Genomic DNA, 25,890 nt, shown 5'->3' on the forward strand with positions numbered 1-25,890 from the left:
AGTGCTGGGACGAGAGTGAGAGCAGCGCAGGAGACCGACCGCGCTGCCCTGGCTGGAGCTCTCTGGCCTCCCGCTCGCTCCCTCCGATGGGCTGTCGCCCTGGTGCCGCCCACCCTAGGAGAGCCCACGCGGCTCGGAGTGGAAGGAGAAGGTGGCGCCCAGCCAGCCGCCCACGAGGACCTGCACTGGCCCCCGCCTTGTGGGGACTCGGGTTCAGACCCCCGCCCGCAGGTGAGAAGGTGACCACACGGGCACCTGGTGGAAGCCTCGTGAGGGACCCTGTGCGGAAGGCCCTGCTCCGCGGGGCTGGACTCCTGACCACGCAAACTGCTGAGGAATGAACAGGTGTAGTTTTAAGCGGCTACATTTTGGGGTAGTTTTACTGCAACTAACAGTAACTAACTAATATATCAACTTTGTCCTGGCAATCTATTCTTCGATGTCCAAACACCCTGACATCAGTGTGTGCCGCCCTGACTGGGCTGTTCTCTGTCTCCAGGGGGAGCGGGCCCCACGCCAGCCTGCCCACCCTCACCTGGACCCCCACCCTCCGGCCACTGAGCCCTGCTGGGTTGAGTCCCTGACGGTCCTCCCATCTCACGGTATCTGTCCCTGTGAACTCATCGCCCATGTCCAGAACGACAGCAGCAGGCTCCAGGCCGGCTTGCTGTCCCTGGTCTGTCCCTCCATGCTGGGGACACAGGGCTGCAGGTGCTTGCTTCCAGGGCCACCCATCACTGTTCTCCTACGCCACCACTGGGCACTGATGCTTCAGGCAGGGCTGTGGCAGCTGTTACCTCGAGTGGCCCCGGGGCAGGCAGCGGTCAGGACCCAGGGCAGTAGCAGCAGCACCAGGACACCCACCAGGACGCTGGTGACACTGACCACCAGGCTTTGGAACTGGCCCCCGGGCTTGGGCGGGCGCTGCGGTGCGGTGTGGGAGATTCCGCAGCTCTCTCTGGAAGGGCACAAAGGACGAAGGTTGGGGGCAGGGTCCTCGGGGGCTGGGTCCTCGGGGGAACCCACGGGCGGGCTCCCTTCCCCTAGGGTTACCTTCCCCACCCTCTGCCTGACCCGAAGGGCCTTGGGGGACCCCAACCATGCAGTGACAGCTGTTACCTGGCCTGCTCCTCAGAGGAGTGCCCACCTGGCATACCTGCCCCGTCAGGGCTCAGTCGCTGCGGCCCTGAGTGGCCGGCAGAGCCCCTTCCCCCCACACCCCTGTGGCTCCTGTTCCTGCGGGGGGGGCGCTGCCCACCCCGGGCCCTGTCTCAGGGGCCGCACCTGTCACCGTGAGCTCTGCGCGGGGGCTTTCTTTGATCTGCGTCCTGGGGGTCAGGAAGATCGCGCCACAGAGGTAGATGCCGCTGTCATTGCGCAGGGCGGCCACCACGCTCATCTGGAAGTCGTGTTCTTTGGGCAGCTGCCTGAGGGGGAAGCGGGGGTCCTGGCCGGGCTGACTGCGGTCCTTGGGGAAGGCGGCCAGCTTGTCGGTCTGGTTGCTGGGGCTCATGCGGTACGAGTTCAGCACGAAGCTCTCGGACGTGTTGGCGAAGCTGCAGGTGAAGGTGGCGTTGGCCCCCTCGGGCACCAAGAGCCGGGCAGGGGAGAAGCTGAGGGGCCTGTCGGGGGCGTCTGAGGGGTGGAGAGGGAGCAGAGCCCAGCATGAGGGAGGGGCTGGGCAGCCGGGGAGACCCCCAACTTCCCTCAGCCCGGTAGCATCCTGGGCGGACCCTCCGCCAGGGCCCTCGGGGCGGGCGCTCTCCTTCGACTTCATTGAGACCTGAGGCTCGGGGCTTGTCCCCACCCTGTTTCCCCAGGAGCCTCCCCCTCCCCTCTAGGCTCCAGGCCCCCAGAGAGGGCTGTGCAGGGCCCGACCCCGCACTTCCCAGCTCTGCCCACCTGGGCCCTGCCCCTTAGATGCCCTGCACTTGGCCCATCTGCTCTGCTCTGGGGGGCCGACGGGGGGCTGGATGGAGACCCCAGCCTGGAGGCAGTGGGTCCTCGTGGTAGGCTTAGGGCCCAGCCTCTGCCCTGCGTTCAGGACAAGCTCAGAGTTGGGACCCCGGGAACGGGAGTCCTTAGCAGGGCCATTGCGCTCCTGTGACGGCAACGGGGCCTCACGATCCCAACCCCCTGCATGAGGATGTGGTGGTGGCTGCTCTCCCGCCAAGGACGCTGCCTCGTGGACACACTCACGCGTGTGCACACACACATGCACACCGCCCCCCCACACATGCACACCGCCCACGCGTGCTCACACACACACATGCACACCGCCCACGCGTGCTCACACACACATGCACACCGCCCACGCGTGCTCACACACACACATGCACATCGCCCACGCATGCTCACACACACACATGCACACCACCCACGCGTGCTCACACACACACATGCACACCGCCCACGCGTGCTCACACACACATGCACACCGCCCACGCGTGCTCACACACACATGCACATCGCCCATGCGTGCTCACACACACACATGCACACCGCCCACGCGTGCTCACACACACACATGCACATCGCCCATGCGTGCTCACACACACACATGCACACCGCCCACGTGTGCTCACACACACATGCACACCGCCCACGCGTGCTCACACACGCACACTGCCCACACGTGCTCACACACACACATGCACACTGCCCACGCGTGCTCACACACACATGCACACCGCCCACGTGTGCTCACACACACACATGCACACCGCCCACGTGTGCTCACACACACATGCACACCGCCCACGCGTGCTCACACACACACATGCACACCGCCCACGCATGCTCACACACACACATGCACACCGCCCACGCGTGCTCACACACGCACACCGCCCACACGTGCTCACACACACACATGCACACCGCCCACGCGTGCTCACACACGCACATGCACATCGCCCACGCGTGCTCACACACGCACATGCACACCGCCCACGTGTGCTCACACACGCACATGCACACCGCCCACGTGTGCTCACACACACACATGCACACCGCCCACGCGTGCTCACACACACACACCGCCCACACGTGCTCACACACACATGCACATCGCCCACACGTGCTCACACACACATGGACATCGCCCACACGTGCTCACACACACACGCACACCGCCCACGCGTGCTCACACACACATGCACACCGCCCACACATGCTCACACACACACACACTGCCCACGTGTGCTCACGCCCTTTCACACTTACCCTCACCTACTGACATGTGCTTTCTGGCACATGGGAGACGAGGAGCCCCCATCTCGGCCCATGTGACCAGCGGTGGCGTTTCCTGCCCACAGCTGGGGGTCCCAGGAGGGACAAAGAGCCCACACCTGCCGGCTTCACCCCCAGACTGCACCTGGCTCTGCCGTGGTCCCGGATTTACACGTGGGGAAACCGAGGTGCAGGAGGAAGCGCAGGCTGAAGCTGCTGCAGACCCGAGCCGGGTGTGTGCTGGTGTCGGAGTGACGGTCAGAGCGGAACAGACCCCGCTGCCCCCGTGGCCCCGCCGGCCCCCCAGCCGCCTGGGAAAGCAGCCTCCTCCCGGGGAGGCACCGACCAAGACCGAGACCTGAGACATCTGCCCGCGGTGCAGCGAGGTGACCTTCCTGTCCACCCCAGTCCTGTCCCCCGCTGGCCCCAGGTGCTGGCCCAGCCCTGCGGTGTCAGTCCCGGCTGTGCTCTCTTGGCTCCTTACCCGGGACTCCGGCTGGGCTTGGCCCCCAGTGCGTGGTGACAGGAAAGAGGCTGCAGCTGCCACGGCTACTACCGGTCCCTCTACTGCCTCTGGGCAGCGTGGGGACCACTCACGGAGCACTCACGGCTCCGAGGGGGCAGGGGCAGCCAGCCCCAGTGCCCGTGGCCAGGCCGGCCGGAGAGGCGAGTGAGCCATGCCAGGGCGCGTGAGGCCAGGACCGATGCGTGGCCGTTCCCACCGGGCACCTCGCGTGGGTGAATGAGGTGTCTGAAGTGACCCCTCTTGCTTAGGAAGGAAATCAGAGATGTCTGGAAAGTGCTGGATGACTGCGAGAGGTGAGACCAGGGAGGATCCTGGGGCGGCTCTGCCACAGCCCTGCGCGGGACGAGGGCGAGGACCCTGGGCTCCCCATGCCCCAGCCACGAGCGCAGCCACGGCCGCACAGGCTTCCCGCGGAGCCCGCCTGGCGCCCGCTGGGCATGGGGCAGGGCGGCCTGAGCCGGGGCCCGTGGAGGGGCCCGGCGGGACCCAGGCGGCTGTGCCAGTGTGGCCCTGCACACGGCCTGTCACATCCACCAGGAGGGACGGGGGTGTAGGGGAGGCCACGGTGGCCTAGGAGGGGCCAGGCCTGGGCTGCGGGTGGCCGGAGCACGTGGGGGGCTCCCCTGGCGGCGAGGCCCCCTACCCCGTGGAGCCGGGGGCTGCTCTGACCCCACTCAGGGGCGACACGATCACCGCGAGGCCTCAGGGAGCCCTTTCTTCATTCCGACATTGCGTGTCTGAGCCACACGCCACCGCCCATCCCAGCACAGTGGGGCCAGCCCCTCGCAGCTGCACGTCCCCCTGGCAGCCTCCTGCAGCCACACTAACACGCACCTCAGGCTGCTCCCTGGCCCAGAAGGTCATTGGGATGGGGTCTCGGACCCCAGTGAGGCCCCAGCCCCGCGAGGGTGCCGGGTGTGCCTGCCCTTCATTCGGGCAACCTGGAGGCTGGAAGGGATGAAGCCCCGCAGGTCTCCTTCACTGTTCCCAAGGAAGTGAGAGGAAAAGGGTGGAGCTGGTGTCCCAAGCAGGTGTCCCCAGACGTCTGCACACTCCCAAGGACAGCCCTCACCAGGGAGCACACCCCGGGACCCCACTGCTCGCCAGAACCAGGTGTGGCCTCAGACCCGCTTGGAGACCAGGGGTGGGCAGTGGACGGGACAGGACAGGCCGGAGAGGGGAGTCCGGGCAAGGAGCCTTCCAGGAAGGGAAACTGAGGAAGGCAGGAAGGCAGGGCCTGCGGCAGGGGCGGCTGGTGGGCATCTTCCACCCCCAGCCCCTCAGAAGGAGATATGGATGCGCAGGGCTTCCCTGGCCCACAGAGGCCTCCCGGCACCCAGCCACCTGGCGCCCTCAGTCCCCAGGAACAGCACTTGGGGCTGAGAACAGGCTCACGGCAGGGGTGACCGCTGGAGCCACCTGCGCCCAGACCTAAGGTAAGAAAGCGAGGACAGCCGCTCCTTCTCAGGTTGTGGGGGTCGAGAGGAGACCCTGCCAGGTCACATGGCAATGCCCTGTCCCTGCGTGGGAGCATCAGGATTGGAAGGTGGAACATTCCAGCACTCGAGTCACCCACCAAGGCTGTCCTCACTGGCCTGTTATCCAGCCCACAGATGCCCGGGCACCGGGGACGCCCAGGAGCACCAGTTACATCACTAGTTGGACACAGGACGGAGCAGCGAGAGAGCACGAAGGCCTGTCTGCAGGTGGCACTGTGGCCGCAGGTCCCGCGCTCAAGACCCACAAAGGCAGCAGAGGACGATCGGATGCTGAACCGGAGAAGGGGTGAGTGGTGCTGGCATCCAACAGGCCGTGCCACCTGCGAGGACCAGCACTGATGCCTCGGGAACCTGGGGGCAGCGTGGCCTCCACAGTGGCCAGGCCTCAGCTTCCTCTCAGCCCCTCTGGGGTCGCTTCTGCAGCCGCCGCCCAGACTGGCCCTAACTCTTGCTGTTCTGAGAAGTCCCCTCCAGAGCGCAGGCAAGGCACAGAGCAGGAGAGCACGCGTGGGTGGGGTCACACCGGGCCAGTCCTGTGACTCGGTTTCTTTTTATGTCCGTTGTGGCTGGCTGTGCTTTCTTTGTGGCCCACGGAGCCCTGGGCACTTGCCTTCTGGAAGTTAGTACTGACAATATAAACCAGGTAGTGAAAAGATCACCCTGGTTGTGTTCCTTTTACCATTTTAGTCAAAAGGTGGCTCACTGGTCCGTTTTTCAAAACGAGTACAAATGCTCTTGACATAAATTCAGTGATTTTATCAATAGAATCACAGCTAGAGGTGGCCTCGGCTTCGGGAGCAGAATTATTCCAGGACAGGCAGACAGGCAGTCGCCGTCCAGGCAGCTAAGTGAGTCCTCTGCCCAGAGGAGAACCAGGCCAGCCATGCAGCACCCCCAAAAGCCCAGCCCCGCTCCCAGAAAGGGCCCCGGTGTCACACCAGGAGCAGCCAGCTCATGAAGACCATTCCTGACTCTCTGCGAATGGAATTGATTTTAGATGGCAGGTGTGTCATTTCCTAGCAGGCAGTCAGCTCAGTCTGCACTTAGAAAATCACCTAAAATAGTGGCATAAGGCCTTGCTCAGCTAGGAAAATTAGATCCTGGTTTGGGAATTAGTGGCCGTTCACCAGCCATGGCCACCTGACCAGTGCGCCCTTTGACCCTGCTCTGGGTTCTTGGTCCATTGACAAGATCTGGACAACTTCCATGGATTTACCTTCCAGTTTTTAAGGACCGATTCGCCATCAGTGAATGAACTTCTTCGCAGAAGTTATGTTTGTAAAACCGGGTGGCTTAAACAACAGGAGCTTCCTGTCTTCCAGCAAGCAGGCCAGACATCCAGGGCCATGTGCTCCCTGGAGGCTCCAGGGAAGGACTCTTCCTTGTCTCCAGCGTCTGGTGGCTCCCTGCCTGGGCTTGTGGCCACCAGCTCCTCCTCTGCTCTGTCCTCATGGGGCCTCCTCCTGGGGTGTCTGTTAAAAGGACACTTGTCACTGGATTTAGGGGCCCCCATCTCAAGATCATTAACTTAATTACTTCTACAAAGACCCTATTTTAATATAAGTTCCTATCCTGAGGTTCCTGGTGGACGCGAATTTGGGGGGCGCTATCACACCAGCTCTACCAGTGGCACGAGCAGTTGCCAGGGGTGTTCACCGGAGGGCCAGGTCCCCAACTGCCCTGCTCAGCTCCCTGCCCAGGGTCCCTGTGCACAGCTGGGAGCTCAGAGGTCCCTGCAGGAGGCCGGCTCTCAAGGGTGCCCATTCCCCTGCCCTCTGCTCACACCTGAGCTGGCTGGTGCGGGCCCACTCCCTGCCTGTCAGGTTCTGGACTCTGCGGCTGCCTTGCCCCTCCTGAGAGAGACAGAGACAAGAGAGTGAGAGAGGCAGAGACAGAGAGAGAAGAGAGCAGGGGAGACAAAGAGGCGGAGATGGACACACATGCAGAGGAGGGAGGGGGCAAGTAGGAGGTGTGGCCACCTGGGTGGCACAGCGACACCACATGACATCTTGGGAGTGCCACCTGCCCTGGAGCTCCGTGGATGGAACTGACTCAGTTTTACTAAAGAATGGTCACAGAGGCCCACTCTCCTCCCCAACCATGTGAACCTGGTAGAAAGTCCCAGGGCCTTCCTGAACCAGCAGGATCTACACAGCCAGGTGTGGGGCAGGCTCTGGTCGGACCAAGCCTCCCAGGGATGCCCAGAGAGGGGAGCTGGGGGACCTGTGTCCACACCTGTCCTACCCCTCCGCCCTCTGCAGCAGTGGGGTGGGGAGGGGGGCAGCTCTCCCTCCTGGAAGCCTCTCTGGCTGACCAGGCCCTGGGCTACTGCTTTGGGCTAGGAGGGTGTCAGGACGCTGACTTGGCAGCGGGGTGGGGTATGGCTGTGGGGTACAGGAGTCTCGGGGACACAGGGCTCCTGGGCAGCTCCCTGTGCCCAATCCACAGGTATGGGACTGTGCAGGGGATAAGGGGCTTTTCTGTTCCTCCTGCATGGTCCGACTCCTCCCTCAGCGTTCACCCCCCTCCTCCGCCGGGGGCTCCGGGGTTTGGAGTTTCATTGCAGGTGGCCTGGGGCTGCTGGCAGTGGGCGGTCGGTCATGCTCGGCCACAGCAACGCCTGGACGTCTGTTCAGCCTCTCCCTGGAGAGGCAGCACCATTCACACCCTCCCCCTCCGCAGAGCCAAGGCAGGACCAGCCCCGTCGGACACCATCCGGCCCACAGCACACCTGGCCCCTGGCCCTGGGGTTTGGCTGCCCGCAGCCTCGGGCCTGCTGAGCCCCTCCCGGGGACCTGACCCAGGGCAGGCTCTGTCCTCAAGCAGCAGTGCCAGGGCCCTCTCACTGGAGCCACGTGGGTCTCGAGCAGCTGGATGCCAGAACAGGGGCCTCTCGACCTGGTTCCTGTTTTGGGCACAGAACCACGCAGCCCAGCGCCTCGCCTGCCTGGTCCCAGCCCTGCCTGTGTTCCTGGGCCTCCCCAACGTGCCCCATCATTTTGTTTGGAGTGGGCAGCTGCTGGGGGTCGGGGGGCTGAGGCAATATGGCAGCGATCAAAGCTCCTGCTTGTGAGCACTTGTGAGCACCTTGCGAAGCACCTCAAAATCCACCAGGGACACAAAACCCAAACTCAGGAGATGCTCGAGACACATATGGGGGCCTCTGACCCTGAAAGGCGGGGACTTAGTGGGAATTGGCTGGCCGCAGGGCAGACAGCTGACCCTGAACATCAGAAGGCTCTGAGTACATGCAGTAGGCTCACAGCAGGCCAACAGCCCCCCTCATGCCAGGGCTGCAAGCTGGCCCGACGCCTGCCAGCCTCAAGATGCCCAGGCCCCTGGAGAGGAAGCTACCTATGCTAGAGCACCGGCCTGGCCAAGCAGGGTCCTGGCGGGAAGCAGCAGAGGTGTTGAGGAGCAAGGGGAAGTGGCCCCTGGGACGTTCCAAAGTCCAGCCAAGGACACCAGCAGGAGGCAGTGGGGAGCTGTGCGGGTTGCAGGCAGGGCGCCACGTGGCAGAGGAAGCTGGCACAGCTGGCAGCTTTCAAGCTAGATCGCAAAAGGCCACCAGCAGGGGTCCCAGTGTGGACTCAGGGTCTCTGGCCTTGAGCAAGGATTCTCAGCCGGGGTGTGGTGGCTCCCCAGTGTCCCAGGCGGCCAGAGGATGGGCCCTTTGATGAGCAGGAGGTGGGTAGCCTGTGCCGCGCACCGTGACCATGCAACCCACTGCCGAGCAGGCGAGGTCCGTGCCCTCGGGGATCCAGTAGCTCCCGTGGGGCCCAGCCAAGGATGAGCTGCAGCCTGAGCGGGAGGTCTGGGGAGGGTGCAGGGCAGGGCTGGGTGGGCCCGCGGGTATGGACAGCTGGGGGAAAGTGTGTGGAACCCACGCATGCCGGGAACAGAAGTTCTCTAAAAAGGAGTCTGGAGGAAAGAGACTCATTCCAGAGACCCCGCCTTCCGTGTCATAGGGCGGCCGTTCCAGAGAGCACAGGGAAGGCTCAGGTTACACAGCGGAAGTTCCCGCGCAGGCTCCAGTCAGGTTCATTATACAAATGAGGGATTCACTGCTAGGTCTGATAGACTAGTGCAGCTGAGTCCTGATTGGTCAATACAGATGAGTCTGATTGGTCAATGCAGCTGAGTCTGATTGGTTAGTGTGGCTGAGTCCTGATTAGTCAGTGAGCTGTGTCAGATTGGTCAGTGAGGCTGAGTTCTCATTGGTCAGTTCACCTGAGTCTGATTGGTCAGTGTGGCTGAATCCTGATTGATCAATGTGGCTGATGCTGATTGGTCAGTGGGGCTGAGTCCTGATTGGTTAGTCTGGCTGAATCTGATTGGTCAGAACAGCTGAGTCCTGATTGGTCAGTGGCGCTGAGTCTGATTGGACAATTTGGCTGAGTCCTGATTGGTCAATTTGGTAGAGTCTGCTCCATCAGTGTGGCTGAGTCTGATTGTTCAATGCGGCTGAATCCTGATTATTCAGTTTGGCTGAATCTGATTGGTTAGTGTGGCTGAGTCCTTATAGTCAGTGTGACTGAACCTGATTGGTCAGGGCTGCTGAGTCCTGATTGGTCAACGTGGCTGAGTCTGAATGCTGAATGCAGCTGAGTCTGATTAGTCAATGTGGCTGAATCTGATTGGTGAGTGTGGGATTCAGCCACACTGACCAATCAGATTCAGTCACACTGACTAATCACAGGCACCCGCATGGACCATTCAGACTCAGCCACGTTGACCAATCAGGACTCAGCAGCACTGCCCAATCAGATTCAGCCACACTGACTAATCAGATTAGCCACGTTGACCAAACAAGACTCAGCAGCACTGACCAATCAAATTCAGCCGCATTGGTAAAGCATGTTCAACCGCACTGACCAATCAGATTCAGCCACACTGACCAGTCAGATTCAGCCACACTGACTAATCAGACGCAGCTGCATTGAACATTCAGACTCAGCCAGGTTGACCGATCAGGACTAAGCAGCACTGACCAATCAGATTCAGCCACGCTGACTAACCAGACACAGCCGCATTGGGCATTCAGACTCATCCACGTTGACCAATGAGGACTCAGCAGCACTGCTCAATCAGATTCAGCCACACTGACCAGTCAGGACTCAGCCACAGTGACCAATCAGATTCAGCCATATTGACTCAGCCGCAGCCGCATTGACCATTCAGACTCAGCCACATTGACCTATGAGGACTCAGAAGCACTGACCAATCAGATTCAGCCACACTGACTCGTCAGGACTCAGTCACACTGACAAATCATATTCAGCAACACTGACTAATCACAGGCAGCCACACACCATTCAGACTCAGCCACGATGACCAATGAGGACTCAGCAGCACTGCCCAATCAGATGCAGCCACACTGACTAGTCAAGATTCAGTCACAGTGACCAATCAGATTCAGCCACACTGACTAATCAGATGCAGCCGCATTGAGCATTCAGAGTCAGCCACGTTGACCAATGAGGACTCAGCAGCACTGACCAATCAGATTCAGCCACACTGACTAGTCAGGACACAGCCACACTGACCAATCAGATTCAGTGACACTGACTAATCAGAAGTGGCCACATTGAGCATTCAGGCTCAGCCACGTTGACCAATGAGGACTCAGGAACACTGACCAGTCAGATTCAGCCACACTGACTAATCAGACGCAGCTGCATTGAACATTCAGACTCAGCCACGTTGACCAATGAGGACCCAGCAGCACTGACAAATCAGATTCATCCACACTGGCTAGTCAAGACTCAGCCACACTGACCAATCAGATTCAGCCACACTGACCAGTCATGACTCAGCCACACTGACCAACCAGATTCAGCCACACTGACGAGTCAGACCCAGCCGCATTGAGCATTCAGACTCAGGCACGTGGACCAATGAGGACTCAGCAGCACTGATCAATCAGACTCATCCACACTGACTAATCAGACGCAGCTGCATTGAGCAATCAAACTCAGCCACGTTGACCAATGAGAACTCAGCCGCACTGCCCATCAGATGCAGCCACACTGACTCAGCAGTGCGGCTGAGTTCTCATTGGTCAACGTGGCTGAGTCTGAATGGTCAATGGCGCTGCCTGTGATTAGTCAGTGTTGGTGAATATGATTTCTCAGTGTGGCTGAGTCCTGAAGAGTCAGTGTGGCTGAATCTGATTGGTCAGTCTGCTGAGTCCTCATTGGTCAATGTGGCTGAGTCTGAATGCTCAATGCGGCTGCGGCTGATGAGTCAGTGTGGCTGAATCTGATTGGTCAGTGTGGCTGAGTCCTGACTAGTCAGTGTGGCTGAATCTGATTGGTCAGAGCAGCTGAACGGGCTTTACCTATGCGGTTGAATCTGATTGGTCAGTGTTTCTGAGTCATGATTGGTCCATGTGGCTGAGTTTGGACAATTTTGTTTAATCCTGATTGGTCAATTTGGCTGAGTCTGCTCCGTGAATGTGACTGAATCTGATTGGTCAGTGTGGCTGAATTTTGATTGGTCAGTGGAGCTGAATCTGATTCGTCAATGTGGCTGAGTCCTGATTTGTCAGCGTGGCTGAATCTGATTGGTCAGTGCTGCTTAGTCCCGATCGGTCAACCTGGCTGAGTCTGAATGCTCAATGCGGCTGCGTCTGATTAGTCAGTGTGGCTGAATCTCATTGGTCAGTGTGGCTGAATCTGATTGGTCAGTGCTGCTGAACGGGCTTTACCTATGCGGCTGAATCTGATTGGTCAGTGCTGCTGAGTCCTGATTGGTCAACGTGGCTGTGTCTGATTCGTCAGTGTGGCTGTATCTTATTGGTCAGTGCTGTTGAGTCCTGATTGGTCAGTGTGGCTGAGTCTGATTGGACAATTTGGTTTAGTCCTGATTGGTCAATTTGGCTGAGTCTGCTCCGTCAGTTTGGCTGAGTCTGATTAGTCAGTGTGGCTGAATCTGATTGGTCAGTGTGGCTGAGTCCTGACTAGTCAGTGTGGCTGAATCTAGTAGGTGAGTGCGGGTGAGTCCTGATTCGTCAACGTGGCTGAGTCTGATTGGTCAATGTGGCTGGTCTGATTAGTCAGTGTCGCTGAATCTGATTTGTCAGTGTGGCTGAGTCCTGACCAGTCAGTGTGGCTCAAATTGACTGGTCAGTGCTGCTGAGTCCTCATTGGTCAACGTGGCTGAGTCCAAATGCTCAATGAGGCTGCGTCTGATTAGTCAGTGTGGCTGAGTCTAATTGGTCAGTGTGGCTGAGTCCTGTTTGGTCAATGCAGCTGAGTCTGATTGGTTAACGCAGTTGAATGTGATTGGTCAGTGGTTGAGTTTGATTGGTCAGTGCAGCTGCGTTCTAATTCCTTAATTCAGCTGAGCTCCAGACGTGCTAAAGCTGATCGGAGGCTAGGTTTCTGGGGATCTCCAGTGCCGTGCGGGCGCGGTGCGGGCGTGGCCTCCAGTCAGCAAATGGCCTCCGGGCTCCATGTTAAAATCAGACTCTGTGATGCTCGGGGTCCGTCTTGAAGGATGGGCTTTCAGGTACAAATTCGTCCACATTATCCCTCTGAGCCGGACCTGTCCAGGGCAGCGGCTGCAACCGGCCGGGTCCCCCTAGTCTACGGGGGACCCCAGCGGCAGCGCAGGGCCCAGCCAGCGCCACCAGCCCTGTGCCTGGGAAACACCCAAGCGCCTGTGAAATACAGATCGGTTCTGGGTCGCATTGGCTGCGGGTGGGCTGCAGAGGGTCAGCCAGCGCGGTCCGGAGCCTCCCGCAGAGGCCTGTGACAATGGCTGAGGCAGGGTGGGGAGGACGCCGAGCCCAGCCCGGATGCGAGGAGGCTCATTAGGGCCCAAGGGGTGGGGCGTCAACGGGACCTGGAAACAGCTGAGAGCGGGAAATTGAGTCCAGTGCGTCGGGCCGGGACCGGGGGCTTTCTGAAGACGCGTCTGTCACAGCGTCGCTGCCGCAAGATCTTAGGTTTGTCACGCGACCCAGGTGCAGTGGGAGTGTGGGCAGCGGCAGCGACACCACCTGCGCGGCGGGGCTGGTCTAACGCTCGCAGCGGCTGGGCTGCGACGACCCACGAGGGCGTCTGGGGACGCCGCTGCGCCCTGGTAGCTTCGGCAGCTCTGTTCATGGCATGGGAAAGCTTTCTGACCACACGGTCATCCCAAGCAGAACCTCGTCCAACGCAGGACCGCAGAAACCTTCCCCATCTCGCTCCTTCACTGGGGTCGACTCCTGGGGTGAATCGCGTCCTTGGGAGTGTACACAACTGTCATCTTCACAACCTGAGGGTTTTCCTCGGTGTTGGATTGTGCCCAGACTCCCACGTAGCTCTTATGGAGCAGGGTGGGTAGTGGTGGCGAGGCTAACTGACTGGATGGGAATTTGGGTAAAAGCCGTTGTGTGGCAAAGTCTCCTGGTGAAAATAACTCAAGCATTATTTCCCTAGTTGGGAGAAGGACGTATGGGCCTGGTAGGTTTTTAAGAAGTCCCTGTCCAGGAGATGTATGGGGGCTGACGGGACAAGCAAAAGGCCACGGCTGTCACGAGGGGTCCTCGTTGGAGGATAGGTAGAGATTTAGGAACTGTCATAGATTCGTTGGCCACTGAAACCGTCTAGATGAATTCAGAACCCCAGGGAGGGCACAGAGACAGTGTGCCGGGGCTAAGGATAGACAGCGTACCCCAGTGTCACCCACATCTCCAGTCTTAATATCTAACTCCTCTCCAATCTTAATATTTAATTCTCTTAGTTGGTTAATCTGGGTAGGGGTTGTGTTCCATGAATGGCCCTGGAGTATCCCTGCTTTGCTGGTGGGCGAGATCCTGGGGACTTTAGCATGATTTAGTTGTAGCCAAATATTGGAGGAAATCGGGGGATTTAGGATCCATTCCAGGCCACAGGTAGATAACAAGGACTTGAACACAGTGCACAGGGCTTCAATCTACTAGCAGGTGTGCTTCAGTTTTCCTTAGAAGCATGATTTTCTCTGTCCACGTGATCATATAGGAATCTCAGATTTTAGAACTTCTTGAACCATGCTTGGCTAATTTTTTTTTTAACTTTTTGTAAAGATGGGATCTCACTGTTGCAAAGGCTAGTCTTGAACTCCCACCTGGGCTTCCCAAAGTGCTGAGATTACAGGTGTGAGCCACTGAATGCGGGAAATCAACAGCTTTTTAATTGATGCCTTAATGTTCTAGCTGATAAATCTTTGCCCACCCCAAAATCATAAGTATATTCTTCTATGTTTTCAGAAATGTGATAGGTTTGTTTTTCACATTTAGAAACATGACTCATCTTGCTTTTATTATTGGGTGTGGTATGAGATACAGGTCTAGGCATTTATTTTCCTCTAGGAAAAAAAAAAAACTACATTGTAAAATCTAGGTGTGCCAGCACCATTTATTGAATATACCTTATGCTTTCTTTTCCACATTGAATTGAAATAGTGACCGTCTCAAAAACAAAGTGACCATACACATGTAGCTCTCTTTCTGGACTCAAAATTTGTTCCATTAATCTTTTAATCTGACATACTATACTGTCAATAGCTATAGCTTTACAATTCTTGAAATATATGTCATCTAACTTTTAGATTGTTTTCATTATTCTAGGTTCATTGCATTTCCGTATTAACTTGCAATAAATTTGTCAACTTCTAAACAAATTCTTCTGCAATTTCGATTCTAACTGTGTTGAATCTACAGCTCCATTTGCGGAGAACAGATCTCAGCGATGTTAAGTCTCTTGGTCTGTGAACATGGTATAGCTCTTCATTTATTTTAGTTCCTCCTTAATTTCATCAATGTTTTATAATTTTTAATATAGAAGTCTTGCACATATTTTATTACCTTTAATCACCAAATATTTTATATTTTTATAAATGGTAGGTATTATTTTACATTTTCATTTTACAATTGTTGCTAGAATATAGAAATATAGTTGATTTTTTTGTATATTGACCTTTGTATCCTTCATCCTTACTAAATTGACTTATTCGTTCCAATAGTTTCTTTGTATGTCTCCGTTTTTTCTCTGTACATTATAATGTGACCTGTGAATAAAGGCAGTTTTACCTCTTTTCCATTGTTGCACTGGCCAGGACCTCTGATATAATAAATATAAGGGGTAAGAGAACAAATTTATTGTTTTTGACAGAAATTATTCAGTATTTCAGTACCCAGTGTGATGTTGGCTATAGGTTTTGAGGTTTTTCTTGTAGATACCCATCATTAGATTGAGAAAGTTTCCTACTATTCATGATTTGCTGAGAGCTTTTGTCATGAATTGGTTTTGAGTTTTAACAAATGTTATCAAAATTCTTTTTCTCCATCTGTTGAAATGATCATGTGATTTTTTTCTCCATTATTCTTTTACTGTCGTGAATAACATCAATTGATTTACAAATTTTGGACTGCCCTCATCTTCCTGGGGTAAACTCCACTTGATCTGGACGTACTAGCCTTTTTTTGCTTTGTAAAAAAATTAGCATATAATAGTCTGTGTATAAAAGGTATTGCTTTTTTTTTTTTTTTTTTGGAGTGTTCTTTTCAGGTTTTGGTATCAACATTATGCTGGCCCTGTGAAACAAACATACTGAGAAGTCTTCCTTCTTCCTCACTTCACTAATGGAGTTAGTTAAGATTGAATTCCTGCTTTATTTCTACATTAATTGGTAGATGGAATTCAATGAAACCATCTATGCCTGCCATTTTCCTTGAGGGGGAAATTTTTAATTACAGATTTAATTTCCTTAAGAGACAGGACTGTTCATATGATTTATTTCTTCTTGTATCCATTTTGGAAGGTTGTGGTTTTCAATGAACTTATGTCCATCTGAGTTATAGAATTTATCAGATGAAGTTGTTTATTATACCCCCTTATTTTAATGTCTATATGTCTATATGTTCTGTAGTAATGTTCCCTTTATTGTTCATGACATTCATAATTTGTGTTTTCTCTTTTTCTTAAATAAGTTTTGTGAAGTGTTTATAAATTTTATTAATCATTTTAAAGAAACAACTTTTGGTTTTGTTTATTTTCATCTATTCATATATTTTTGTGTACTTCTTTTTCTATTCCCATCCTACTTTTCTGGGCTTAATTTTTCTGATTTTTCTAGTTTCTTAAGATAGAACCTAAGATCATTGATTTTTAAACCTTTCTTCTTTTCTAATATAAGCATTTAAAGCTATAAACCCTCTAATCACTGTTTTAGCTGCAGTCTACAAATTTTGATATATAGTATTTTCATAATCATTTAGTTCAAAATAATTTCTTTCATTGTGATACATTCTTTCACCCATGGATTATTTATAAGTGTGTTGCTTAATTTCCAAATATTAGGGAAGTTATCTTTTTTATTCTTAATTATACTGTAGTTAGAGCACATACTCTCAAGCATATTGAGGCTTCTGTCCATGATAAACACACCAGACAACAGGCAGTATAGGACCATGATCTCTGAGAGAAAGGAAACATCCACCGTTAGCCCTGTGGCAGTGTGGCTTCCTGCTTGGAAGCACCCTGCAGACCGTGGAGCAAGGACAGACTTCAAGCAAAGCAGAGGTCTCCCTGAGTAAGGCAGAGATTGGAGTTCAGAAAGGCTAAGGCAGATAGAAATTGTAGGGTGGTTTTCCTGAGAGAAGGGAATTATGTAGAAAAAGAGCTCCAGAAATCTGCAGGGAGACCCCCTTGATCCTTGACAGATACTAATGTGTGTATTTGTAGGTAAAACTCCATGAAGCTATTCTATGCTTTAACCTTAAAATAATGTACATTTCTTCTGCTCAGAGCGCTCTGCCGAGAAGTAGTCACCCGGCAAGGAGTTTTGAAAGTGTGGTGGGGACTATGGGGAGCAAACAAAATGTTTTGAGTCCCACTGTTGCTGCTGTAATGTCTACTTTTTAATATTTCTCAGTTTTGTAAGGTTGTTAAATCATTTTCATAAATTCTCTAAAATGCCCATTTCTGTTTATAAGTGAACTTAATATTCTAAAAACAGATCATTTAAATAGTTAATCTTTAAATCAAGAGATTTTACTTGTGTCACATGAGAACTGTATTTAAACTTTTAAAAGTAAGGATAATGGCAAGCTAAGTAATTAGACCTCCTACCCATTGAAGACAATTGAAAAACCTAGAAAAAATATTTTTAAAATCTTCCTAAAAGCACCTAAGAACTGGCCAGATAAGGAGAAATTGCCAGGCCACAACCTAAGAAAGAATGGGAACCCTGAGAATTAAGCCTAGCATTAGGAACAATTTTGCCTTGAAAAGCATAGCCTAACAGAGAGTAGGCTATGCTTTTGACAGCCTTCTGACAATAAAAGGACAAAAATCAGAGTCCTTGGTCTGTCAAAGGTGGGAGCCAGGTAATGTACCCCTTCCAATGTGCTTATGAGGATGGGCTCCCAAAGGGCTGTGCCCTAGAATTAAAGTAAGCCAGCCCTTCCTCAGACTATAGTTATCTGAGTAGCCTAGAGAAATCTCAAATTTTGGTCAGAATAAAGGGATTCTACATAACTAGTTCCCTATGCCACCTGGCAGTAGCAAACAAAATTTCTCTCTGAGGAAAAGTGACATCATCCTTGGGTTCAAATTATTTATGTGCACAACTTATCAAATACAGTGTCTAGCACTTAATCAAAACATAACCAGGAACCCAAAACGACATCATGAGCCAGAAAACAATAGACAATACAAACAGATCCACAGGGATTCCACTTACTGGAATTATGAAATACAGGCTGTAAAACAACTATATTTACTATCTTTTAGGAGAGAGCAGCTAACGTTAAAAAATTTACCACAAACTAGACAACAATAAAAATGGCATAACAGACTTGGGAAAAACTGGGTAAAATTCTAGAACGGAAAAATTCAGGTAAACAAACTTAGGAACTTAATAGATGGATTCCACATCAGAATTAGTTACAACTGTAGAAAGAATTTGTGAAATGGAAGGTAGGTTATAAGAAACTGTCCAGACTGAAGCATGGGGGAGACGAAAGGATGGAAAACTACAGAAGCAAAGAGATGTGATGGATATTGAAAAGATCTAACACGGGTTTATCTGAAGTCCCATGAAGGAAATTACTTCTAAAAATCCTCAGTATTTTATAAACATGTTCCATGTCAGTAAATAAAGATCTATCTCTTTTGTTTATATAAGCTGCATGATAGGTATTCCATTATATTTAAAAGGGTTGGGAGAATTTAAATTCTCATGATGTATGAATGTCCATTTCATCACCCTTAATAATACAACATAAGATCACTCTTTGCCAATTTGATAAGTAAAAATCCATCCATTTTAATTTGCATTTTTGATAGTAATGTGTTTATACATCTTTTAAAAATATATTTGAGCTTACGAGTCTTAGAAGTTGTCCAAACACAGCTTTTACATATTTTTGGCATATTACTAGTTTGCAGGAACACTTTATGCCTTAAGTCTATTACCTCCTTGTTTGAAATAATTTTCCTTAGTTTAGCATTTTGTTTAATTTTATTCTTGGTTCTAATTGTTTCAAAGAAATTTTTAAATTATTCTTGAACTCCCTTTCACATCTCCTTATTTCTTTGTTTCCCTTTACAGCAAAAAATTTTGAGTGGGTTGTGTGCACTCACTGTCTCCAATTCTTGTGAATCTCCTCCCAACAGGCGTTCATTCCCATCATTTGACCAAGTCAGTTTCTGTGGGTTATAAATGACTCCTGTGCCGCCAAATTCCGTGACGAGTTCCAGTCTTCATCTTACCCCGCAATCATCATCCGCTCCTCCTTTGCACACCCTCTTCTGTTGTCCTCCACTGTTCCATGTCTGCATCTACTGGTTTTCCCTGCTACACGTATTCTTCCTTCTCAGTCTCCTTTGTTGGTTCCTCTTCATCCCTTCAACCTTTTTCGACTTTGGAGTGCCTCAGTGCCTAATCCTTGAGTCTCTTCTGTCTTTCTGCAGTCAGGAGGCGATTATATTCAATTCATAGATTTAAATCTCCATTCTAATGAATCCCAGATTTACATCACTAACTAGGTCAGTGTTATCTAGTGGAAATATAATATAAGCAATATATATGACTTTATATTTTCTAGTAGCCACATCAAAAAAGGTTAAAAGATATGGGTAGAATTAATTTTAATATGTTCTGTTTAATCCAGTATATCAAATATTATTTCAACATGTAATGAAATAAAAATGAGATTTTATATTTTTTGTCGTATTAAGTCTTTGAAATCTGGTGTGTTTTACATTTACAGCACATCTCAATTCAGATTAGCCACATTTCAAGTGCTTAATAGCCACATGTGGCTACCAGACAGTGCAGCTCTTGTTAACTTCACTGATTTCCAGACCTCTGTCTCTCCATTTGAATGTCTAATATGTATTTCAGCATTAATGTGTTTCTCGGAATTCATATCTATACCAACAGAAACAAATACTTTAAGTTCTAACCTCAATAGATCCAGAATCTAATCAGTTCTTACCTCCTCTGCTGCAGTCGCTGTGGTCCTGGCCATCACTGTCTCTTGCCTAGGTTATTACACTAGCCTCCTGACTGGTTAGACAGCCACATGACTCTCTTCCTCTCCTCCTTCAGTTTTTTCAAGTCTCACCTTATCAGAGAAGTGTTCCTTGACTCCCTTGTTTAAAGTGCAAACCTCACTGGGCACAGTGGCTCATGCCTGTAATTCCAGCACTTTGGAAGGCCAAGGTGGGAGGATCACTTGAGACCAAGAGATTCGAGACCAGCCTGGGCAACAAAGCGAGACCCATCTCTGCAAAAAATTAGCTAGGTGTGGTGATGTGCACCTGTAGTCCTAGCTACTTGGGAGGCTGAGCCAGGAGGATTGCTTGAGTCAAGGAGTTTGAGGTTACAATGAGCTATGATGACACCACTGCATTCTAGCCGAGGCAACAGAGTGAGACCCTGTCTCAAATAAATAAATAAGAAAAAGTGAAAACCTCTTCTCCTTACACATATAAATACGTACCCATGTAAATTGGTATTTCCTTCTCCCTTCAATGCTTTATTTATTTATTGTTTTAGGGTTTTTGTTTTTGTGGCAGTTTCGAACTCCTGGGCTCAAGTGATCTTCCCACCTCAGCCTCCCTGGTAGCTGGGACTACAGGCACATGCCACCCTGCCCAGCTTAGTTTTTAAGGTTGCCTGTCACCATTTCTCTTTGTTCAAAGAAGGTTTGATAGGACTTTTTACAGGATATATCTTTAGCCTTTTCAGTTCTCTCTGTGGTTGATTCTGTGTTCACCTGTTTCTGAGTCTTTTTAAAAATTTGTTTTCCTGAGCAACAAAGAAGTGTGGCTTGTAATACAGAGTGGTCATAGGGTCAAGATTGTGTAGATACTCAGGCGGCTGTGATAGAAGGATCAGGAAAATCTCCCTCAGTTGACAGTTTAAAACCTAATGGAAATTTTCTAAATAAGGTAAAATCAATATGATTAATAACAAAATTTTATTTGACTTTATAAAGAGACAGTATATGCCAGCAAATGTTTTTGGTTCATTGATTATATTGAGGCTTTTGTGAGAAAATGCTAGAAGAGGGAAAGGGTACATAGATGTTACCAGCTCTATGCTCTCATGGCTGCTATTGCCACAAAGTGCATTAGAAGTTGAATTTTACATTTTATTAATACTAGTTTGGAACTCCAGATAGACCATGTGTTATTTATCATATATTTATAATTTAGTTTAAAATCATGTTTTGAGGATTCCCCGGAATTAAGAAAAACATCTGATATCACAGAATTAAAGAAACATCCTGAGAGGCACGTCAGATGTATGAGCTTGCAGATACCTGTCGGGGGAAATCGAAATAGTATTTGTTTTCTGTGTAGCATATGTAACCATACAGAATAATAGCTAAAAGGGACCTTAAGAAATCATCTGCTTTAGCCATTTGCCTTCAAACAAATACATAAAACAATATAGAATATTAAAGCTCTTCATTTATTGAGATTTCAGTCTCGGTTTCATCAGAAACTCCTGGCATCTTACCTGTTCAACCCAAACTCATACTGATTGAATTTTCCATTTTCTTTCATTTTATTCCCCTATAGAAAAAAGCAAAAAATGTTTTTTGAAAATGTCATAAATTTGAAGAAGTAGCTACTTTCACTGGTGCATTTTAATCTTGATTTTAATTTATTATATAATTTGCTTTGCATTTATTAAGATACCCTTATAATTCAGAGCACAATGAAAAATGAGGAAGTGGGAAGGTAGAGAAACAGGGAGGTGTTTAAGAAGCCAAATTAGTTATAATGTTCTGAGGTCATTTACGTTTTCCTTCCATCATTCATTCTTCTAATGAGTTTATTCTGGCATCTCAACTCCAGAAGCAGAAGTATTGAGAACAGCTGAAAGTGGCAACTGGAAACAAGGGAAGACTTCCAATAACAGTAATACTCAAAAAGATGTAGTGACTTGGGGTTTTTCGATGGATATATTGTAATAGCACAGCAAAATATTTGCTTATGTTAAGGAAAATGTAAATTATTTTCTGTTAAAAAGATAATATGTTTAAGAACAATTTCCATGCAAAGTGCTTACAACTTAAAAACATCTTGGCCAAAGTTTGATTTAGGTTGAAAAATACATTGATTCTGGATAAAGTTACTACCTTAGATTGGAATCCTTTTTTGGTAAAAGAAAGTATGAATTTGAGAATTGTATACTTCCTTGACTTCTAGAAAGAATATATTTAGTCATAATTCTTTTTTTTTTTTTTTTTTTTTTGAGACAGAGTCTCGCTTTGTTGCCCGGGCTAGAGTGAGTGCCGTGGCATCAGCCTAGCTCACAGCAACCTCAAACTCCTGAGCTCAAGCGATCCTCCTGTCTCAGCCTCCCGAGTAGCTGGGACTACAGGCATGCACCACCATGCCCGGCTAATTTTTTGTATATATATATTTTAGTTGTCCATATAATTTCTTTCTATTTTTAGTAGAGACGGGGTCTCGCTCTTGCTCAGGCTGGTCTCGAACTCCTGAGCTCGAGTGATCCACCTGCCTCGGCCTCCCAGAGTGCTAGGATTACAGGCGTGAGCCACCGCGCCCGGCCTAGTCATAATTCTTGATGTCCTTGTTTTCTGAAGCTGTTATGTGTTCCCACAGCCTCTCTATCCTGAGTAGAATCCATTTAAACTAGACAGAGAATCACAAGAAATTTAAAATGTTTCTAGAGGCCTGTCATTGCTATAGAAAAATGTTTGGAATCTTAACCTAATCCTTTTTTTATTTTAAAGGGAATTTCAACTTTTTAAAGAGATGGAGAATTTGCCATCAGTGTGCTGTCAGAAAATAATGCAGAGAGCCACGAAAGCAGAGCTGCAACTTTTAAATGTTCACTATCAGACGTGTCATCATCATTGTTGTGATATTTACAAACTTGTAATGGAAAATGGGAAGGGATTAAATAGGTGTTTATTGATTTTAAATCTGCATTTTTTAAGAAATGTATCGCTACCTTCAAGTTTATTCTGGAAATTTTTCTTAATTTTCATTTGTGAAGGGCAGAATGAGGGGTAGATTGTAACTGGGCTTCTTAGCTGGCCTAGGGGTAACGGACTTTTCCTAGAAAAAGTAATATGTTTGAACTTTATATAAAGTCCAAGTAAGAATGAAGTCAGGAGGTTTTTGCATGACATTCTACCACATTCTCTCTGATTTATCCATTGAGAGATGTTTGTGCTGCCCTTAGAAAAGCACATTAATTGTGGTTCACTTTCTTTTACTCACCATTTAAAAGAAAAAATTTAAGATCTAGAGAGTTACAACTAAGCATATATTATATTAATATTAGTGTTCAATGGATGACTTAAGCCGAAATAATTTCGTTTTGTGAATTTACATTTTGAACAGGAATTTACAAAGTAACTCTGCTAAGAAGGAATTAGGGTCGGCACTGCTGTCTTTTTTGGGAGACGTAGACATGTGAGTTTGAAAGAAAAACCACACGCGGGCGCAGCACTGGGAGAGCTGCCCCCCGTCAGTGGGATCAAGGTCGCCATCCGCCTGCTCTGCTTTCGCTTCCCGGGTATGCGTGTGTGTTTTAGGAATGAAAACTTTACTTCATTTAGACAGAAAACATTTTAAACAGAGATTTTTCTTTTCTGTCTTTACAGCTGATGAAAGAAGAGTCACATGTGTGAGTTGATTTCATCTAATTTAGAACTCATTACATCTTTAAAATCACTTAATCCAGTTAACTTTAAATTTTCTGTTTTGGTCCCTATTGAAAACATTGGTGGATTCTTTAATGAAGTCTTTATTATCTTTTTTACTGATATGTAATATTTGTACATATTTATAGGGTACATGTAATATTTTGTTACATGCATAGGATGTGTAATAATCAAGTTCAGGGTATTTAGGATATCCATCACTTCATATATTTAATATTTATTATTTCTGTGTTGGGAACATTTCAAGTCCTGTCTTCTAGCTATTTTGAAATATAAAATATATTGTTAACTATAGTCTGCTATCAAACATTAGATCTTATACCTTCTGAAGTGTTTATCTGGTTAGCTTTTTAGGAGCAGATTCTGAACTAGATGATCAAACTGCTCAGGATGTTGATGTTTCTTTGAGCCTAAAAAAGACACTCTCTGAAGTAAGATTTTTAGAAAGTTCGTCTGTATAAATCTTTAATTTTATGGCTTCAGCAAATTATAATTTTCAGAGACTCTGACATCCTTCTTTTCACTCAACTAGCTTACTTTATAGCTTACTTTAGTTAGGAGGAACATAATGGTGTATTTAAGCCTATTCAAACAAATCAGCAATATGTGTTGAGTAGAGTAAGCATATAGTTTATCACCAAATCAGTAGACTTCTGAGGATGAAAGAGAGTAATAGTAATGTTAATCATTCACCACAGCAGTAGGTATAAATCTGGACTGTCCCAGGCAGATCCATGATATATGGCCACCATCATGTTGCGTGAGTGCAGTTAAAACTAATATCTTGCACCTTCATGTCATGAGGTAGAATAAAGTAATGTTCTATTTGTTTTAGGCAGGGCAAAGTTTTAATTTCTCCTTTGTTGAAATGTTCCCTAAATCCCTGGGGGGACTGGCCTACAAACCAGGGCTTAACTCTGGGATATCCCAGGTTCCCTAAATCCCTGTATGGGACGGGCCTATAAACCAGGCCTCATCTGTGGGATGTCCCAGGTTCCCTAAATCACAGGGGGGGTGGCCTACAGACCAAGGCTCAACTGTGGGACGTCCCAGGTTCCCTAAATCCCAGAGGGGACTGGCCTACACACCAGGGCTCATCTGTGAGATGTTCCAGGTTCCCTAAATCCCTGCAAGCAACTGGCCTACAGATCAGGGCTCTTGTGAGGGATGTCCTAGGTCCCCTAAATCCCTGGGGGCGACTGGTTTACAGACCGGGGCTCATCTCCAGGCTGTCCCAAGTTCCCTAAATCACCTGGAGGGGGGACTGGCCTACAGACCAGGGCTCATGTGTGGGATGTCCCAGGTTGCCTAAATTCCTGGGGGGGGGGGAGGCTGGCCTACAGACCACAGATCATTTGGGGACTCTTCCAGGAGTCCAAATGGGTGGGCGACTGTGACAGCCACTTAGGTTACCTTAATGCATGTCTTTCTTTATTTTCTGTAAGAGATCAGGAACTCGCTGGGCAGGGCATCTAAGAAGGCTTTTTCTCCCTGGCTCCTGCACATCCCAGGGTGGGGTCTGGACTAAGTGATGAGCAGAGGGCCGCTGGAATTCCTGGGCTGACCTGGAAGGGAGGAGCAGCCGTTACCCGTGTCTTCCTTGTTATCAGGTGTGGAGCCTGTGTGTGATGGCCGGAGCCCCTGCTGCTGCAGTGGGCCAGGAGGCTTTTCCAGCGGGAGCTGTGGGAGCTAGGAGGAAGGCGGCAGGACACCGGGGTTGGCTCTCCCTGCCCACACAGTGCGCCTCAGTCATTTCTGGACACGTCCAGGCTGCTGTCTCCCACCCTGAAGTCTCACTCCTCTGAGCTCGTTCGTCGGGAATGTGGCTACATCTACCCTATGTGCTGTACTGAGGGAGGTGAGTTGCGTTAAAAACCTCAAAAACTGTAGGTAAAAAAGGCTCCTCATCTGTTTTCTATCAAAGTGTCTTCCCCAAACTTCACTTGAGTTCAGAAGAGCAACCTGCAGGCAGCCCCAGGCCCCTCCCAAAGTCACACAGTCCTGGGTAGCTGCGGGAGCCCTGGGCAATGGAGCTGCCGGGAATTTGCAAACTGTGGGCACCCCGCTGGCTGAGAGTGGGGCTCTCTGCCTCCTGGTCACTCCCTCCAGGCCACCCTCCTTCCCTACCGCTTCCCCACCTCCCGTAATCCCCACCCCCGGCCCTCCCTACCCCCTGCCCAGTCACTCCCTCCCACCCACCTTCAGCTCTCCCTACAGCTTCCCCGCACCCTGCACACCTGGTCCCCCAGGCCCCTACCCAGTCACTCCGTGCGGGCCGTCCCCCACAACCCTGCACACCTGGTCACTCCGGCCCCGCCCAGCCACCCCCTCCGGGATCCCCTGCCGCCCCCTCCCTTCCTACCGCTCCCCCCAAATCCGGGTCACCTCGGCCCCGCCCAGTCTTTTTCTCCGGGCCACCCAGCCCCGCCCTCATCGCTGCCGGC

The 25,890-nt window shown here is 50.2% G+C and overlaps 1 pseudogene; it reads right to left on the bottom strand.

Annotated features, from left to right (window-relative positions):
• Positions 1-759: 759 nt before the first annotated feature.
• Positions 760-25,890, bottom strand: part of LOC138398992 (programmed cell death protein 1-like) — a 49,070-nt pseudogene continuing 23,939 nt past the window's right edge.

The sequence above is a fragment of the Eulemur rufifrons genome, chromosome 2 (assembly GCF_041146395.1).
Source record: "Eulemur rufifrons isolate Redbay chromosome 2, OSU_ERuf_1, whole genome shotgun sequence".
In the NCBI taxonomy this organism is placed as follows: Eukaryota; Metazoa; Chordata; class Mammalia; order Primates; family Lemuridae; genus Eulemur; species Eulemur rufifrons.